Genomic DNA, 14,677 nt, shown 5'->3' on the forward strand with positions numbered 1-14,677 from the left:
GGCCAATAAAGCAAGATGAGCGCCACAACCCCAGAGTCGGCCACGACTGGACCTAATGGTCAGGGGTCCCTTTACCTTTACCTAGAAACCTGAACAAATGCGGTAGGAAATGCCTGACCATTTCCTCCTCGCCCCCCACGCAATGATTTAATTTACAAGTCATGATCTTCCGGGTGCCGTGGCCCAGTCCAGGCAGAGCATTCCTGGTGGCAACAGAAGCCCTGGCTACGGGCAGGGTAAGACCAAGTCACCTGCATTTTGCCAGCAAGGCACAAGCGCTGATGAACTGTGATTCCACTTTCTGCAGCAAAGACACCTCCTCCCTCTCACCTGCAAAAGGAGACAAAACAAAAACCAACAGCTCCATTGCTTGAAGGCGGAAAACAACAACTTTAATCAGTCATTGGGAAGGAGGGGAGGAGTGCTTTCATCTCTAAAGGCTGCACTTCTTTGTGTGTGCTAAAAACAATAGCCTGGAAGGCCCTGGGGGAAGAGTGGAGCGTGGGAGTTTGCCAAACATGGGATGTTCTCAGAGCGGATGGCATTTGGTAGGCGTGCGTTGAAACAAAGGCTCACTCTTTTCCCTTGTGAGATTTCTGTGCACTCTTGGTGAGGGACTCCATAGTCAGTCTGGGGGCAATTTCGATTGCAAAACCTTTATCAAGTGTCCTCCTGAGCCATTTGGGCAGCTACTGCAGGCTGCCATGGCACATTTCCTGACCCACCAGGACGCCTGGTTTTCCGCTCTCTGTAAAAAAACACGACAACAAACATTCAGATGGGGGGGAAGCTGCTGAGGTCTTTGTTACAAGCCGTTCTCACCAAACTGGTCAATCCAGTTCATGCCCATAATTTAACTTTCCAGGCCATTTGCCAATACTGTGAGTCTTTTCAATATGCAAACTAATCTTGTGGTTGAAGCAGGCCTCTGCTGCTACTGCTGCCTCTCTGTCACCCTCCCACCCATATCTACATCTGGAGGGCTGCAATATGGCTGCTGCTAAGTACAACCTCATGTGGGCAGCCGAGTATTCCCTTGGTGCTCAGGGTCTCCAAACCACTTCAGCAGGTGTACAGTGAAGAGATGTACAGATTGGAGCTGGGTGGAAGAGGTGCGTTCACACTCTGCAAAAGTCCTACGCTGCCTGAACAGTGGGAGGGGGCCACTTCTGTGTCCATCATTACAGGGGTACTTCGGGTTAAGAAATTAATTCATTCCGGAGGTCCGTTCTTAACCTGAAACCGTTCTTAACCTGAGGTACCACTTTAGCTAATGGGGCTCCCGCTGCTGCCACCACACAATTTCTGTTCTCATCCTGAGGCAAAGTTCTTAATCTGAGGTACTACTTCCAGGTCTGTAACCTGAAGCGTATGTAACCTGAAGCGTATGTAACCCAAGGTACCACTGTATAGGTGATTTTTGGCAGCAAATGAGGGGTTTATTTGCCCTATGCTGCCATGTTTTGGCTTGGCTTTCCTCCACCAGCCAAAGAGACAAGAAAGCACTTAGAGCAAGGAGTTCATTGAGGGGACGCAAGTAAAATGGCCGAATAACTTGGCTCTCTTGGCAACAGGGGCCTTGAAGACTTGAGTACGCACTTGAGAAAACACTGCAGCAGCTTGCCTTACTCACTCACCTCTGACAACTAGGGTGGGGGAGAAAAATTCAATTCACTTTGCATTCGGAGGCAAATCTATCAGTTTTGCATGTTCTGAAACAATATGTGAACCACAACACAGCCATACTTTGAAATTTGCACTTTTGCGAATTTAGCAGTGTGGTTCTCCAAACAACCATCATTTACAAAAATGGATCTGTTAGGGGAAAGTGAGCATAAAAATGAACACATTAGTAAAAACTAATGCATTATATTGAGAGAAATTGCTTGCCCATATGTGCACATTAGTTAAAACGTCATAAAAATGTGTTTATTAGGAGAAATCTACACCAAAATGATGGTGAGATTTCATGAGGATTTTGTTTTTAAAAATCACAAACTGCTGCAGAAATGTTGTGGTACAGTTATGTTTTCGAAATGCGCCAAGTAATTCTGTGAGGTAAGTCACAGTTATCCCCACGGGGGGGGGGGGGGAGGCTGCCCACAACCACATAGGAAGTCCCTGAACTTAGGGAATTAGGTCTCCCTGATCCATGCGCAAAACCCTCGTTTCTTAAGCCTCTGGCTCATGTGTGATGCTGCCTTTCATGATGAACACAGTGCAAGCAAAAGTGTTTAAAAGGGAGGAGGCGCCCCATTTCCCTCGCAGAAATCATATTTGCTATTTTCCACTTGCGGCTGCCATGATGGGAGTAAAAATGCCAGTAAGGGCAGATCACCTGGGCATGTTTTTCCTCTCCACTTACCAGATGTATAAAGTAAGCAAGCACTCAGTGTAGTGTATAGGAGGAAACATCCCCTCCTTTAGGGACAGAGGACTTTTGATCCAAAAGAGGCTCCTAGTCAAGAGGAGAGATTTAGGGGCAGGGAAGGAGATGTTTGGTTCCTCCGATCACAGTAAAAGGTAAAGGTAAAGGTACCCCTGCCCGTATGGGCCAGTCTTGACAGACTCTGGGGTTGTGCGCCCATCTCACTCTAGAGGCCGGGATCCAGTGCTGTCCACAGACACTTCCGGGTCACGTGGCCAGCGTGACGAAGCTGCTCCGGCGAACCGGCACCAGAGCAGCACACGGAAACGCCATTTACCTTCCCGCTGGTAAGCGGTCCCTATTTATCTACTTGCACCTGGGGGTGCTTTCGAACTGCTAGGTGGGCAGGCGCAGGGACCGAACGATGGGAGCTCACCCCGCCGCGGGGATTCGAACCGCCGACCATGCGATCGGCAAGTCCTAGGCGCTGAGGTTTTACCCACAGCGCCACCTGTGTCCCTCCGATCACAGTAGCTCTGTGGAATTCAATGCAGCTTCTTCCTCTGTTGCAAGTGAGGATTTGTTTATGGCTCGTTCTGTGTTTGTAACGCCACTAAGGGAACTGGCAGAGTCTGTTCACTACGGAAAGCCCTCTTTGAACTTTCACTACGGAAAGCCCTCTTTGAACCCACCAGGTCCTGCATTTATAACTCTCGGGTTACGTATCAGTACTGCAAGCGAAGCGCCGACAACTTTCATTCCTTTTTATAAACGATTCTTATTGGTTTTACATATAATCACATTACGTAACATCGTACCCTCTTATTTTATCTCTTTGGCTCAACTGAGCCTAACGACTTCCCTCCCTCCCGTCTGATGGGTTACAAAATTAAACTTTACATCTTTACATTTCACTTCATTTCCTATCCTTGCTACGTCATTACCTAAAATATTATATTGCTCAACCTGAATAGGAAGCAATTTCACCTTACAGATCTTCAGATAACCCTGCTAATGATGTTAGTTGCTTACAGTTGTCTTTCAAATATAATATGAATTTGTTCCAGTCCTTTTGGAATGCTTAGTCTCGCTGGTTCCGGATTCTTCCCGTCAGTTTTGCCAGTTCTGTAAAGTCCATCAACTTTATCTGCCGCTCTTCTTTTGTTGGTAACTCCTCTTGTTTTCATCTTTGGGCTAACAAAGTTCTTGCCGCAGTTGTGGTATATAAGAACATTTTTTTTTATCTTGTCTCGGTATCTCTCTACCCACAATACCCAATAAGAAAGCTTCTGTTTTTTTAACAAAAGTGTTTTTAAACATAAGGACCGGCAACTTTCAGCCCTGCTCCCAGCATACACACAACGCATGTCTGAAATAACTATCTCCTGCTTTGCGGTGCCTGAATGGAAGTCAAGCCAAGAACTGAACTGACTGGGAAGGATGGGCAAGAAAGAATTCCCATCATGGCAGCATCTTGAAGTTGCCCGTGGCTGACGACATCTGGGATTAAAGCAGCCCCTGTTGTTCTTGGAAGTGTGGCACTCACTTGTTGTTGTTGTTGTTTAGTCGTTTAGTCGTGTCTGCCTCTTTGTGACCCCCTGGACCAGAGCACGCCAGGCCCTCCTGTCTTCCACTGCCTCCCTCATGTTGGTAGCTTCTATGACACTGTCCCACCATCTCGTCCTCTGTCGTCCCCTTCTCCTTCTGCCCTCCATCTTCCCCAACATCAGGGTCTTTTCCAGGGAGTCTTCTCTTCTCATGAGGCCTCAGCTTCAGGATCTGTAGTATTGGAGCCTCAGCTTCAGGATCTGTCCTTCCAGTGAGCACTCAGGGCTGATTTCCTTCAGAATGGAGAGGTTTGATCTTCTTGCAGTCCATGGGACTCTCAAGAGTCTCCTCCAGCACCATAAGTCAAAAGCATCCATTCTTTGGCAATCAGCCTTCTTTATGGTCCAGCTCTCACTTCTATACATCACTATTGGGAAAACCAGAGCTTTAACTATACGGTCCATTGGCAAGATGATGTCTCTGTTTTTTAAGATGCTGTCAATTGACACAGATCTGCCTGTAAGTTCCTCCAATACAGGGTGTGAGGCCTATTTCTCACTTACCACCTGCCGGGGATTTTTTTTTTTTAAATCTTTGTACAGCGAGAGAGACACAACACATAAATTATAAATACTTTGTGCCACCTGCTGCAAGCTGCTGCAAAAACCATCTTCTGCTCTTTCTTTCAGCAACGGGATCATGTTCTCTAGCTGGACTTGATCTGAAACTGGGAGGCGAGGAGGAATGTGATCCAATGCATTCTGGAAAAGCAGCTTTCCATTTTAGCAGAATCCAAGAGTCATGGAAGACCCAGCCCCCCAAGAGTGGCTGCTTGTTGGGCTTCTGTGGGCAGGGCCCCCCCCCACATTTTTCCTGCCTGACCCTTCTCTCTGCTAGACCTTGACTCAGCAACTAGGAAAACCAAAACCCAGCCCTGCCAAGACTGTGATGTAAAAGTATAGTGATTTAATGTACTGAAATTGGGAATTCTTACACGCGTTACTGTGTGTTTAGTTCTGCAGTGTTCCCCAGTAACTCTCATGCGCTTGGTTAACTTTGGTCACATGGGATATATTTTTATGACATTCTCCATTTTGTTTTGTGTGTGATGGACTGGACTGCAATGGCTGTGTCTCCATGACCCCTGAAGAAGAAGCGTTAGATAACTCTCTCCAAACGCAAGAGAGGAGAGGCATGCTAATGTTTCTGTGCGAAATGTGCAGACATACCTCATGTTATGTTTGCTTCAGGTTACGTTCTTTCAGGTTACGTCCTGTGGCGACTCGGAAGTACCAGAAAGGGTTACTTCTGGATTTCACCACTTGTGCATGCGCAGAAGCACAAAATGACGTCACACGCATGCTCAGAAGTGGCGAATCGCAACCTGCGCGTGCACAGACGCGCTGCTGCGGGTCGCGCTCTTTTCATGTTGCGAACGGGCCTCTGGAACGGATCCCATTCGCAACCAGAGGTACCACTGTATGTGACAGAAAAAAGTACAGAAGTTGATGTTCTCCCAAAGAAGCATTAAGGAGAAATCAGCTGGAAGGAGAAAGTGGAAACCTCTCAGAAGGACCTGCATGGCTTGGCTGGGTTATGTGCATAAATAAGGCTGAGTGCAAGTACTGAAAAACTCAGCCCATGCTTGGATGTGAATGTAAATACTTTGCATATATTCTTCTTTAGCTATATGTTCTGTTAGTAAAAGCTTTAGAATACTTGAACAAGTATTTGGACATTGTTCTAATTCCAAGAAAAGAGTCCGTATTGCACATGATTTGGCTTCCTGGCTGCAATTTACCTACTCTGCCAACAAAAACTGTGAAATTAGCTGAAACACGTTTCATCTATCCAGCAGTGTTACACGCTTGTCCGCTGTGTCTACAGTTCCAGCTTCTAAGACAATCTCTCTGGATTCCTCAAGGTCAAGGCTTCTTTCATTCACTTTCTGTTTGTTTTTGTATGGGGAGAAATGATTAGCATAAACAGAACCCATCCTGGGAGAAGGACTCCCTTGGTCACCATTAGCTGTTGTTCTGACTTCACTTGTATAAATACTGAGCGCTGAATTCATAAACATTCAGATTTCTATTTTTGGAGCCGAAGGACTCATCTCCTCACAGAAACAGTGCAGGCCAGACGCTCCAAAAAAGATACTCAACACAAGAGACTCTGCAGAAAGAGAGCTGGAAGATCCCATAGTGTTATGGCCATGTGGTCTGTAATTCAAAGGCAATAGACTTTCCTTCAAAAGAATGAGACCCTCCTGCTTCTTTTCCTGTATTAGCAATGTTCAAAAGTGACATGGTTAGATTAAAAGATTTTATTGCATCCCTTGTTAAAAATGCTTTCAGCTTTTAAGCTAATAAGCAAGGGTTGCAAAGCACAATGGGTCATATTCGTCCTCCTTTCAGATAAGAGGGAAGCGTAACCACACACTGAGAATGGTCGTGTCTGCAGATTGGATTACTGAGGCACAATGGGAGGAGACCTGGAGGAGTCAGGATCAGGGAAGCAGAAGCCCAAGGCCTGAAAGCTGGGAGAAGCCTCACAAGTTCTGTTCTCCTCCTCAAATCATCATCATCATCATCATCATTATTATTATTTACACACACCCATTTTCCCTGACAGGCACTCAAGATGGCGTACAGATGAAAATAAGATGAGCTAAAAACATAGAGAAAGAAATCTTTAAAAAAACAGTTAACAATCCATGATTGTTAACAATCATATGATTCTAATCCTTTTCTGCAAGGATTTGGAGAAGAAGAATATAAAGTCACAAATGGTGAGATGGAGAATTATCTGGATATAACATTGATGGCGAGAGGGGAAAGCTTTGGGGAAACTTCAGTCCTGGCAGAGAGAAAGCTTTTTGCATACAATTTGGAGCGAATTCAGAGAATGATGGTACTAAATTTATGGTACTCTCTCTGGAAAAAGACTGGAGGAAAAACAAAAAATGGAAGATCCTAAAGGAGATCATGATACTGTACTATTGTACACAAAACAGGAATGGAAATATAACAGGAAATGGAATTTGAACATACAGAACTGGACACGAGCTAAACAATATAAATTATGAAATATTAGCCCAATATGTTACCACAGTGGAGAGATTTTTAAATGGACATGGATAGAAGAATTTAATATCACTAGTATGGAGTGATGGTGGGAATCCGTTGAGGTAAAGTTAACAGAAAATAAAATATATGGTTGACATACACCAATAATAATAGCAATTAGGGAACTGCTCTTGGGCTTTTCATGGGAAAAAGAAATAAAAGAAATATTGTTTAACAGAAAATGGAGAAGATGGATGCTAGCATGGGCTGGATGTTTTATAAGATCTTGTTTTCTTTCTTTTTTTACAGTAGTAAGTATTCCACTGGTTCTCTAGAACAGGTAATAAATAAGATTAAGTTCTGTGCGTGAGAATCTGTCTGAGTGATATCTTTATTTTCTTTTCTATCACAGGTGAGAGGAGGGGTGTGTGTAAAAAGCTTGGGGAAACAGTTCAACAAGCCAGATTGTGCTCTGTGCTGTGGGAGGAGATTGATGATGTTCTGGGACACTGGCAAACATTATAAAGTCATGCCAAACCAGAGTAAATTTGTCCTCTTCCATTTATCCACACAACGTTCTTCGTTTATTTGTCAATATTTCCACAGTACAGCTACTTACCAGACTGTTTTATACCAGTTGCTCACAGCTGCGCCAGAAAGATTCTTCCGATGCCCTGTAAAAGACGACTTTATAAGTTTCGTACTACATAAATCTGGATTAGTAGCTATGAACATGCTCAGTAAAAGCTGGTTCTGGGAAGAGGGCTCTTGTACTCAACTCCTGCTTCTGGGTTTCATTATTATTATTATTATTATTATTATTATTATTATTATTATTATTATTATTATACAGGATAATGGAAATGCCTGTGTCACCTTCTGGATAATCAAGCAAAGCTCTCCCAAAGAGAAAGCATTTTTTAACTCCATAGAATTGGCCAGGCGAGCCTCTCTAGGCAGGACATTCTGCAGGTAGGAAGCCATCACTGAAAAAAGGCCTCCTCCTTTGCCTCCAGACAGGGGGCTCAGCCCCATTTCTGCTTGTCCTGCTGCTTCTCCTCAGGGAAAACCACCCTGGACTGCTGAATCAGAGCAAATGTCAATCATGTTTTCCATGGAAAACCACCTGGAGCCGTGCCTCGAAAGCATGGGACAAGTGGAAAACCACCCAGACCCCTTCTTCCTCGGCATGGCACAAGCACAGGTCTGGATAAGCCCCCAGTGCCTGGGGGAGAGCAAAAGATCTCAGAGCAGTCCTTGGTCCAATGATTTGAATATCAAGGGAGGAACCCTGGGGGAAAGGTGCTCGGAGCATTGTTACACCTGGCTGGACCAACATTCTCCGTGCATGTTCATTCTAGGATAAGTTTACCAGATTTTTTTTAAAAGAATCTGGGGACACTTTTTTTTTTGAAAAGAGAAAAAAATTTTTTTTAAAAAAATATTAAAATAAATAAAGAAGTAATATCTTCTCTTCTGTGGTCTCCTGTCACATGGCCTTCCTCTGGGCCTCAGCCCGCTCTCTTGGAGCACTAGCTGCCATGGAGTAGGTCCAGGTTGGTCCTGGCCTCGGCCGCGTGTCCTTGCTCTCCTGGTGCTCTCCTACTCTCCTCCTCAGCAGCACGGCAAGGTCAGGGCTCCCCTCTTTTTCTTCTTCCTCTTTCTCTCTCTTCCTTCTCCCCTGGGCAGTTGGCCAGATACTCTCACTTGATATGGGCTGTGGGAGGGGGGGTCAGCGGTTCCCCCAGTTGATGCGCCAGGCGTCCCCGGTTCCCCTTCGGCAGCAACAGCCTCAATAGCCCAGAGCCAGCCTGGTAGCGCAGTTGGCTCTGGCTGGCTTCAGGAGCTGCTCGCTGCCCTGGCGCCCGCCATTTTGCCTCACTGGAAGTCCCCATATGATGTGTTTTGTTCCGTTGAACCAATCACGCAACATTCATTCCCTACTAATAAATCTACAACACTTAAAATATAAATCCGGGGACATTAAATGAAATCTGGGGACAGATTTGCAAATCTGGGGGACTGTCCCCGGGAAATGGGGATGTCTGGTAACCATACTGTAGGCAAACAGGAAATGTTGTACTTGATTGCATCCCACATTGGGGTGTTGTAATTCCACACACAATTTGAATCACGTGAGGGTGAGTGGGGACAAGCATGTTTGCTCCACACCCCGCTGTTGACCTTGTCACCCTCCATCACTCTGAGGCAAAGATCTGCATCGGGGAGCCTGCTGAACTGTTGGGTGTTGCCCGGGACCTGTCAACTGCCAGCAGGGGAAGACTTGCCTCCATCGTGGGCTGAGTGAGTTTCAGCTGCTCAACTCCCACCTCCCTCGCCCCAGAGGGCACCAGCAGGCTGTGGTGCCCAGTAAGGTAGAGTTGACCATCAGGGAAGACCAAAGGTGAGGGCATCAAATCCCACCTGAATTGTCACAGGGACACCGTGCTATTTCTCTTCCTGATAACCATACCTGAACATCATTTTTATGGCCATAATGTTTTGTAAGCCACTCTGAGAGCCTCCCTGGGGCTGTAAGGCATGCTGCAAGTATCCCAAATAAATAAATCTGCTGGAGGCTCCCATGCTCTTTGCAGCCCTGGAAGGTGAGGGCTTCTAAGCCACACAGGGAACCTACCCAAGTGATCATTCCAGTTCATGATAAATGACAGCCATGGGGATATCAGTGAATTGAGCAGGCTCACTCCCACATTCTCTCATCATGGGAGTCGTGAGAGTTGGGCTTGGGATGTGACAGAATGTTGGGAACTGGCTTCATACCAACGAACCCTGTGAGATACGGCTGAGACTGGGGCCTTTCTGCAGTCCAGATCATGCCTCAGCCAAGCCTTAGCTTTCTCCTCCTTTTTAGTCACAATAGGATAACACCCCAGCTTTGCATAAGAACTGGTGTTGTTCACCACGTGGGAGTGAGAGCAGAGAGGGAAGCAGTTCTGGACAATACCATAGCAAACACTTTTTTTTTTTTTAAGGACTGGTTGCAAATGTTCTCTAGCAAAATTTGTGCATGTTACAGAACGCACCCCCACCCCAAGAATTTGTTCAAAATTTATTGTGGACAAGTATATGATTATGGTAAATGAGGTGTAAACTTTGTGTGTGTGTGCGCACGCGCAGGATATGGCTCAATGAATACTTTTATTCTGGAGCAACTGGAGTACATGGTCTTCAACGAGCTTTTAAAAACACACATAAGGACTCTGTGGTGCAGGGCAGCCCTGCTGTGCATCTTGAGAGTGGGGGCAGTGAGGTCACATCAAGCCTGCCTCAGAAAATATCCGATTTGTGCTAGCCCTCAAATGCATGAGTCTAACACAGCAGTGCCATCACAATGCATGCATGATCAGGTTGAAATTTTGTATTTTTCTAGAATACTGTAGCTTGGGTGACCATCAGCTTCGCAGTGTACCTTGGGCATAGCGCATGAGCAATGGTGATTGTTCTTTCTCTCCCTTTCTTTCTCTCTCTCTCTCTGCTTACTGGCACTGAACAATTTGGCCGTGTGATGCCGACAATAGGCGGATGCCACTGCCCTTTCCAGTGAGGTTGCTGTTAGCACTGGCCTCCCCTGTTCTCCTGCCAAGAAACCCTTCCACTGGTTTAAGAAAGAGCCATTGTTCCAGGGAGGGCCCAGTGACCATTCCTGGGTTGCAGCAGATAATAACGGTAGTGATTTGCCTTTCATTACTGCAAAGCTAAAGGGCACCAGAGGACACACATAACCAGACATTTGTCTAAGCAACCCCAAAGTAGCTGAAGCTGTGGCTGCGCCTCAGAAGAGGACAACAACATATTGCACTAATGTGTACAATTTCTGCGACAAACCCTTCCTGGCAAATAACATGTTTGACCTTCTCTAATGACCTGTCATCTATGGGAACTTTCCAGACATCACATCAATAAACAAAGGCTACTTAGCCAAAGAGAACTGTAAAGATATAAAGCCCTACTCACATGAGCGGAGCAGTCAGCCAAATGTTCTCTCGCAGATTGAGTTGGGCTGTGGCTTTGCCAGTTTTCTATTATTATTATTTTAAAAAATATTTTACTGATATCCCCTCCCCCATAACACAAACAAGGAAGTTCTACAACCAACACCAATATGCATTCATCAGCAGATAAACAAGCATATAGCTAGCTAGAATAAATGCATGCAACATAAATAAGTCTGATCCTGATGGTTTCTGATGAGGAAAGGCCACACAGATGATCACACTAGATCCTGCCCCCCCCAAATGTTGTTACACTCCACAAATAGTGGAGTGTAGTATCTGAAGTGGGGAGCTTGCTGAACCCATGGAAGTTCCCTGAATGTATTAGAACCCTGAGCAGACAGTTGCTCCCCAACTCCTGGAGGGTGACAGGAAATGGGGAACAAGACAGATGGTGAAAATCAGGACCAAGCAGAGAAACAAACACCTTTCCTTATTCAAGTGCCCTTACAGTAATTATTCCAGAACAGAGGAAAGGGGCCCCATCCCGGCTTCTTTCCAACAATCAAAATGTTCAGCAATCCAACGAAACAGATTCTTCAAGTCCGGTGATCTTGAGTTTGCGCTGCAGGTCAGTTAGAAGTCGGCGGTTGAGAAGAAGACCCAAAGGAAGCCTGAATGCTGGGATCGGGGGAGGGGGAGAGAGATCTATATTTGGGGGATGGGGGGGGGACCAGGTTCGTTTCCCTCCTACACCATGTCAAGGCTAATTCTGGTTTCTGATGGTGAAACCCTTCTGGGTTTGGGCACCAGCTATTGTTGCACCAAACAGCAGGGGAGGAAGGAAGTTACAACATCATCTGAAGTGCTCAGATTTCCAAGGCGCTCCTCATGTTGTCTGGGTTCAGGGGAAATAAGTGTTCCGAATGCACATCATCTCAGTGAACATTGCAACAATCCTGCCAGCCATGCAAGGTCAGAAATGGAGAGGAGATCAAGGAGGAGGAGCTTGTTTAAGGTCATCTGGTGAGTTCATGGTTTAGGCAAGATTTTTATCGGCACGTCATGGGGTCCCAGTCTCCTCAGCAGCAGGGGCAAGCCGGTGTGCTTGGCCAGACCTGAGTTCTGGTGAGTTCCAACGAAACAAAAAGTCCTGCTCTCCCAACTCTACAATTCTATAATTTCTTGATTCTATCCACAGATATGAAAAGAGTGGTTTAAGTCATCAGAGAAGTGACAGCAAAGTTAAGAGCTCTCCTCCTTCGCTTGTAGTCTATCACCCCTGAGCATCTCTTCAGATGCAGACCTTTAAATATTATATCAACTGCTGTCTATTAAAGGGGTATTCCCCCCCCCCGCCTATCTCACCTAATTTGTCCATCTTTTGGCCCTGGGCAAAATACAGTTGCAGTTCCCCTGTCCCACCAGACTTTGCTGCAGATTGCCAAGGCAAGATAGTAATCTTTGTGCATGAAAATACAGGACCTCTCTCAGCCGCAGAGCTGCAGCCTCAGCATGGGAGGCTGAGACAGAAGCATGTCTCCCACTGAGCCATCTTCTCAGCCTGAGCGGGGAGTGAGGCGCATTTCAGTTTCCTGCATCTGTTTGCGCAACCTTCCCCCTCTAGCTGGCCTTCCCCATCCCTCTTCTTACACTTCCCACCTGCAGCCTCCATGCTGGTTGCGCAAACATGCCGGTCGCACCCATCAGTGTTGAGGTCAGCGGGGAGAAAACACAGCTGAGCTCTGCGAATTGCTCACAAGAGCCAAACTTGCACTGCCCGCAGCTCCTTCCAGCCACACAAACATGTTCACACTGCCTGCAGCTGCGCTTCTGCCCAGGTGCCCATGTCTCCTCTGCTTGCCTGCTCAACGTGTTAAAACTGGTGAAAAGGCCGTCCAGCAAACGTACAAATCCTGAGGAACAAGACAAACACAGAGGAAGCGGAAGACAGGCAAGGCATTCATGAGCAAATGAATGATTTCATACCCTCCAACATTTAATAACAATATAATAATGAAAATTTATTATTTATACCCCGCCCATCTGGCTGGGTTTCCCCAACCATTCTGGGCGGCTCCCAACAAAATATTAAAAACACCAAACATTAAAAACTTCCCTAAACAGGGCTGCCTTCAGATGTCTTCTAAAAGTCAGATAGTTGTTTATATCCTTGACATCTGGTGGGAGGGCGTTCCACAGGGCGGGCACCACCACTGAGAAGGCCCTCTGCCTGGTTCCCTGTAACTTGGCTTCTCACAGTGAGGGAACCACCAGAAGGCCCTCGGAGCTGGACCTCAGTGTCCAGGCAGAACAATGGGGGTGGAGACGCTCCTTCAGGTATACTGGACCGAGGCTGTTTAGGGCTTTAAAGGTCAGCTGTTTTGTTTTAACTATTTTTTGTGTTACTATCCTGCATTTTTTTCATGTGAACTGCCCTAAAATCTTTGTATGAAGGGCGGTATATAAATTTAAGAAATCAACCAATAATAGTAATAATAATAATAATAATAATAATAATAATAATAATAATAATAAATCAAATCAGCTAGCTCAGCTAGACCCTCTGGAGAGTCCGAAAGTGTCTCGTTCCCTGGTGATAAAATAGTGGTTCAGATAATCTGTCTATTTATGTAACCATGAGCCCCAGTTCAGGGTGTTCCAGCAAAGGCACTTATTAAGTCTGTGGGATCGGAAGGGGAAGGCATGTTCTGGACTGCCCAAGCAGCAACTCTGCCTGGCCTGGGCCAACTGCATGTAGAGGTGAGAGGGTTTGGAACACAGTCAGAAATAAAATGCCTGAAGTAGCTCCATGCAATTCCAGGCAAGCTGCACACACACAACGTGGCAATTCCTGTCCAGACACGAAGAGGAAGCCCAGGCTCAGACAAAGGCAGCCCAAATGATCCAGAGATGGAGCAATTCCCCCCGTGAGGAGGAAGGTTGCAGCATCTGGGGATTTTTAGTTTAGAGAAAAGGGTAAGATTCACAACTGTATAAATTTACGTGGCCTGGAGAAAGTGAAAAGAAAGTTTTTCTCCCTCTCTCGCAACACCAGAACTCATGGATATCTGATGAAGTTGAATGTTAATAATAATAATAATTTTTATTTATACCCCGCCCTTCCTGGCAAGAGCCGGGCTCAGGGTGGCTAACACTAATAAAATAAAATTACAGTAAAAACATAATAGGGGAAAAAGAGAAGTTAGGCTATCCTTGTGCAGACAAGGGAGCATCTAGGCCCCCCAGATGGAAACTGTTTCTAAACTGTATAGAAACTTATTCCTGTATGTTACTACAATGGCAAGAATGTTATTTACCCCAAAATGGAAAGAAGCAGAAGTCCCAGCAAAGGAAGAACGGATACAAAAACTTATGGAATATGCAGAAATGGCAAAACTTACCAGAAGAATAAGAAATCAAGAGAACAAGGTTTTTTAAATAATGGAAATGGTTTGTTGAATATTTACAGATAAATTGTAAACAGATAAAAAACATTGGCAGGATAATTGTAATAACCTAGTTTCATAAGAGTATATATTTATATACTCTTATATACCCGAGACAGGGATGCGGGTGGCGCTGTGGTCTAAAGCGCAGAGCCTAGGACTTGCTGATCAGAAGGTTGGCGGTCAAATCCCCGCGACGGGGTGAGCTCCCGTTGCTCTGTCCCTGCTCCTGCCAACCTAGCAGTTCCAAAGCACATCAAAGTTCAAGTAGATAAATAGGTACCGCTCCAGCGG

The 14,677-nt window shown here is 45.7% G+C and overlaps 1 long non-coding RNA gene across 1 annotated transcript; it reads right to left on the bottom strand.

The window, feature by feature from the left end:
- Window positions 1–405: 405 nt before the first annotated feature.
- LOC309360429 lies at window positions 406–12,775 on the bottom strand. Its single transcript, XR_014164140.1, has 3 exons — window positions 11,446–12,775; window positions 7,601–7,655; window positions 406–748 (listed from the first exon to the last, which is right to left on the bottom strand). It is a non-coding gene; the product is annotated as an uncharacterized lncRNA (long non-coding RNA).
- Between the last annotated feature and the right edge of the window lie 1,902 nt (window positions 12,776–14,677).

The sequence above is a fragment of the Podarcis melisellensis genome (genome assembly GCF_964234715.1).
Source record: "Podarcis melisellensis genome assembly, chromosome: 17".
Lineage (NCBI taxonomy): Eukaryota > Metazoa > Chordata > Lepidosauria > Squamata > Lacertidae > Podarcis > Podarcis melisellensis.